The 6136-nt window shown below is 34.6% G+C and overlaps 1 pseudogene; it reads left to right on the top strand.

The window, feature by feature from the left end:
* Positions 1-944: 944 nt before the first annotated feature.
* Positions 945-3147, top strand: LOC120155740 (annotated as a pseudogene).
* The last annotated feature ends 2989 nt before the right edge of the window (positions 3148-6136 follow it).

Raw genomic sequence — 6136 nt, 5'->3', positions numbered from 1 at the left:
GCTTCGAAAAAAAATTTACGATCGCGGTATCCGCAATAGCATCCGTTATATCCGAAAATGTGACTGCGAACGTTATTTAAAACTCTGATCATAATAGAATCACTGCTGTGAAGATACATTCACCCATATGTATAAATAATTCCAATAGACGAAAATAGAGTAGTAGTGCGGAAGAAGAAGCAAAAAGTTTGAATAGCTTGGTGAGAGCGTGTGGCTATTAACAACGAGGTTGGAGGTTTAAGCCTTCCTTCTAGCATAGTTATTTTTGCAACTTCTAAATACCCTTTTAATTTCAATCTGTTACCCTAGACATATAATTATATAAAGAAATTTATCAATCTCAGCCAATTTCTTATTAGCCAAGTTGGTTAGAGTGTCGTGTTAATAACATGAAGGTTGTAAGTTTAAAACCTGCATGGGCCATTTTTTTTCTTTTTCACATTTTTTCCTTTTCCAAACCCTTATACTAACTATTATGCTATTGTTTCTCCTGATCAGGGAGGCCAATCCTCCAATTGCAATCAATCTGGTGGGTGGAATAAATAAAGGCATGTGGGAGTGAAAATCATCTGATCGGAACAAATGGTCTAGTCAGAATCAGGAGCAATGAAGTTAAAGAAAGTACTAATCAAGGAATTGGTACTTTCTGCCGCTGAAGAATAACCCCTCTTTTGGGTATTTTTTTGTTTGATTTATTTTTATTTCTGGCTCTGGATTCAATTTTATTTACACAAGGTTTTATAATCTTAATGTTGTTTGACTTACATCAGTATATCTGACTCACTATATGAGCTTACTGAAACTTCTTGAAAGAACTATATATTCAATTCTGTCCAATGGTTCATCTCCATTTCCACATTTGACATAAAAATAGTTTAGTTGCTTTTGGTACAGAAGCTCGGTATCCATCAAAATCTTTGTTTTGTTGCAGAGAAACAACTAGAATGTTGGCAGATGAGCACATGAAACGTGTTGTCATTGTTGATACTTCGAATGAGATTGGAGATGATGGAGATGTCCACCATGAAGGAATAGGGCGTGCAAGGAGAATGCAAGTTCCAAATGTAAACTTGCAGCATAATGTGACTATTGATGTGTGTTTTTCTCATTGCAAAACATCAATCATATGTTTCAAGTCTAATTGTTCTAGGCTCAATTACCTTGCAGGTTATCATCAAGGCTATTGAGAATCATCTGCCTAAGACCATCATAATTGATGAGATTGGTTCAGAGCTTGAAGCATTAGCTTCCAGCACTATCGCTCAACGAGGTGTTCAACTGGTTGGAACAACCCATGGAATGACTGTTGACAACATAATAGAGAACCCTTCCCTATGGATCTTTGTTTGTGGCACAGAGGTGCAAAACAACTTCTTTTTTATTCACTTCATATTTGCTCAAATGGCTTTCAATGTGCTCACAGTGTTTTTTTCCATATGGATATACCACTTGCTTTCTTGTTGTTAGGAAACTTATGGAACAAGTAAAAATGTTTTGAGTATGATTGACTTAGATGGGTAAATTTTACCGATCTATGCCACCTTTACTGAAGTTTTTCATATTGATTAAAGTCATTCTTTCGTTGGAAAATAGAGTGCAACTCTGTGTGATGAAGAAGCAAGGAAAAGGAAATTGCAGAAGACTATTCTCGAAAGAAAGGGCCCACCGACTTTTACATGTGTTGTTGAGATGATATCTAAGACTGAGTATCGTGTCGATCATAGACTCGATGCAACAGTGGATGCTATACTGGCTGGTCGGTTATATCTGTTTCACTTTTATTTACAAGCTTTCTTTTAGCATCTACTTAATTGTGTATCAAGTAAAGTTTCTATATAACAAGATGTTTTAGCAGAACAATTTCTGGTTTGCATGGAAATCTTCTTATTTGAAATCCGTCAGATGGAGCCTAAAGCTAGGGTTCTTATCAAGTCTATTGTAATGGCTAAAATCAATCGTCGTGAACTATCTCACATGCTTCTTAATAAAGAAAAAAGTAATGAAGTTCACTATGATGAGGAAGATGAACGTTCCATCTTGCTTGTTAATGAAGAAAAACGTGTTGAAGTTGATTTTGGTCGTGAAGATGAAGATGATCTTCCTAGTCATAGAAAGAAACATAGGTTTACTAGGTGTGCTAGCAAACGGAGCTCACCAATATTTTTTATACTTACATGGTGAAGTACACGATTCATGTTTATACTTGAAGATGAAATAGATGTCATTGGTGACATTGGGATGGCCGATGCAGTTTTAGCATCCGCCTCCAAAATAAAGCAGAACATGTGGATTCGTGGAATAGCAAAGTTCCATTGGTTGCCAATGTTCGTCATTAAGGTATCTTCATAACTATTTTCACAAGCAATTTTGCTGAAAAACACCAACATCATTGTTGTTTTATCTTCCTGGTACAGTCTTTTGCTGACATGGAATTTCATAGCGCAACATGCATAAAATGCTTTTAGTTGATATCAAGCTTTCTGTTTCTTGGATTGCAGTCAAATACCATGGCACAAATGGTCAAGGTAGTACGCATGATTCTCGAGAGGGAATCATATATATACCTTGAAGTTGAAGCTTCTTCATAGAAATTCTTCCGATATTGAGGCCAAAGATGATGCACCAAAACAAAGCCTACCTTAGTGATGCCTTAGAGGTGCTAAATTTTTCCCTTGTTCTATTTACTTATAACAGTCCCAAATTTCTTCAATTGATCTTGAAATCTTGATGGGGAAAGTGCATATGTTATTGAAACCATGTTCTTATCATGTTGAATCAAATTGTATCCGCTCAAATGTCATCAAACTAACTGCAATCTACACTTAATGAAGTTATTTTTAATTGACATCTTCCTTTGCATTCTTGCATGAGGTTCATCTAGCGATTGATTATATCATTATTCCTGGTGGTGAACCCATTGAACTTCTTCCAAGACGTTCCGAAATAATTGCCCATCAAGTTGAGCTTGTCAAAAGCACTATAAGTTGGGGCCACTGACTGCAAATTCTTCATCGTAGTTTGAAAAGAAAGCTTTCATCGAAATCCCTCAAAACTACATCGAATTTACAAAATGAGACTGAATCTAAGCCACTGACTGATAGTTGTGGAGGAGCAAGTGTTACAAGGCTTCCTTTCCTGCTTGAATAAAACATGATTTCAATCATATGAATTATTGATTGATACAAAGCTCCAATTTTTGTACAATTTATATATAGGTTATGTATCTCATTAAAGATCGCAAAATATGAAACAACACAAGTTGAAGGGAGGAGATATTGTTGGTACCAACCTCAGTGTTAGCTTTCTCTTTGAGTTTTCCAATGTTTTCTTTTGAGAAATGGAAAATCCTTTCCTTTAAATCTGGTAGAATGGCAGAAAAATAATAGTTTGGATACTAAATATGTAATCTACCCTTTTAATAATGTATAGCTGGAGACAGTGACAATGGTAATTATTTAAAACATAAAATGTATAAGACATGTGAAACTCAACACCTGAAAAATAAGTAATACTTCCAAGATCTTTTAATTAAAATAGAGAATGCAAAGATTTAATACCATCCACATATAGGAATCTAAATTAGATAAAATAGACCGCGAGTTATTCGAGATTGACTTTGTCAAAGTTCGGTTAACACTCAAATCGAATGGACTCGATTGGAGTTTGAGCTTGAACTCGGTTCGAATTCTCAGCAAACCGAAATGAGTTACTTAATATTCGACTCTAAAAGCTCACAACTAACTTGAAAAATAATAGGTAGTCGGATATTTTGGGAAGTAGAAGTTATAATGAAGTGTCAAACCACGAATTAAATCACATGGTCCCTGTTCTAGGACTGGAGAATGAACAGCTTAAGAAGAAGCAAAATCATAGTGAAAAGATCAACTCGTCTGAGGCTTATGTGGTGGCAAATGGGACTGAAGCAGGTGGAATGCCAAGCTCGGAACAAGAATTAGACCACCCCAATAGTAGAACATTGGTTGAATTGCAGTGTATGGGCTTCAAGAAACAAGATTTTTTTAAAAGGTTGATTCTTGAGTATGAAACAGATTTAGATATATTGGGTGACAAATTGAGATGAGGTCTAATGGAGCGGTATCGTGGGAGGAAATGGTGGATAAGTTAAATAATTGTCCAGACAGGAGTTGAGGTTGAAAGGACAAATACAAATTTCCAAAACGTCGTGGTTTCGCCAAAGAATACAAGGTCCTCAAGAACGCTGTTGGCAAAACAAAGAAAATTCGGTTCTCTAGCATAGATCCAAGATAGAACTTTGACAAAATCAGAAAGAAAAAAAAGGTTTCCAGCAAATGGTAAGAAGAAGAAACAAGTGATTGCTAAGGAGCAATCAGAACTGGAAGGTAGGTCTATATCGGACTCAGATATACAAGCTAGACAGTCGATTCTGATGAGGGAAAACGACACCCAGCTTTCTCACTGCATTTTCTAAAATTCCTGAGACGCACCATCAGACTCTTCTAAAGAAGCTATATCCCTTACCACTTCATTTTCTGGGACGTTATTGTGGGATTGAAGAAGAGTTTGTGGAATGTTATTGTGAGTTTCCATGCTTTTGAAAATGGCTAAGGGTGTTATTTCCGAGGGAGTTAAGAAGCTTTGGGACGTGCTTCAGAGAGATCATGAAGGTGATGGATCTTTTTTATGAATTAGACAGAATGCTAAATACATAAGGAGAGGGTCAGTTTAGTGGCTTCACCAAGGAAGGTAATATTAAGGCAGATGATCTCGTAAAGGGTGGCATAAAAGACAAGTTTTTCAAAGCTTGAGGTCAAGGCGATCCTTGGAGGGTGTAAGGCTTTTGCTTTCTGGTGTGGAAATGTGTGGTTAATCTGTCATGCCTGCTGTTATCTTAGTGTTGTTGCACTTTGTTTTTTGTTTTCTTTTCTGTTTTGTTGTGTACACTTTTTTTCCGTAATAAGGTTTTTAACGAGGCTCATAATTCAGAGTTAAGTGTGTAACACCAATTTTTCGTATATGTTTCCGTACACAAGTCACAGGTGTTACATAAATTTTAAAACAATTTCGGTACTTGAAAACCAACAAAATTTTTTGTTTCTTTATTTAAAACAATTTTATAATATAGTTTATAAAACATTATTTAAATACACACACTCATATATATAATGAGACTACTCATATTAATAATGTTGGTTCATATTATCCATATTTAAAATAGCATAAAACGATTCAGTTGATTCATTACAAACCAATTTTCAAAAATAGTTAAACAGAGCTAATTGACATTTATAAGTACATGTCACTAAACTAAGTCAAATCATAGGATGTCTTACTGATATTGCAGTATATTCCTTGATGCTTGGAGTTGCTTGTTACTCCTTACTTCTAATATTGGCTTTTACCAATGCGTGAAACCAACACACGCTAAGTATTTACTTAATGAGACATAGTAATACAAAATGAACTATACTTAAATATAAGCATATCATAAAATATCAAAATACGAATGAAAATCATATAAATCATATCAATAAATATAATGGTTTGGCTAACCAATATTCATTCATATAGCCTAATAAACTATATTTAGTATGCCCAACATACCTATTAATTAGTATTTTCCAATTTATCATTTATTTGCCTAATGTATGACAAATTAGAATACAAGATACATGCATTGCACTGAAGTGCCGAAATGGAAATTCACAAACTTATTATGAATTCCATTGATGCACATATTGTGCCAAAAGTTCTCACAATACTGATAGGAAAATGCACCGTTATGCATTAAACAAAATTGATCGATAACTTTTATATACATATGTATATTGAAATGGTGATTCACAAACTCATTATGAATACCATGATTGCACATTTAGTGTCGAAAGTACACATAGTACTGATACAAAAATGCACCGTTATGCATTAAACAAAATCGATAGATAACCAGTATAAACAATGTATGTCGAAATGCACCTATGACTCTCAATGCACACACAGTGGGCTTTTAAGTCAAATTCACATATTTAACATTCATTCGAACAACATAAAAGTTCATCTATTCCTTTTAGAGCAGTTCATACTTTAAATTTATTCATAATATCATTTCCATAAACATCATGAAAACACATCGAAATACAGTAAAACATACATTTAT

The sequence above is a fragment of the Hibiscus syriacus genome, unplaced genomic scaffold, assembly GCF_006381635.1.
Source record: "Hibiscus syriacus cultivar Baekdansim isolate YM2019G1 unplaced genomic scaffold, ASM638163v2 tig00111207_pilon, whole genome shotgun sequence".
NCBI lineage: Eukaryota > Viridiplantae > Streptophyta > Magnoliopsida > Malvales > Malvaceae > Hibiscus > Hibiscus syriacus.
The sequence above is the reverse complement of the archived record's forward strand: the minus strand, read 5'-3'. Positions and strand labels throughout refer to the sequence as shown.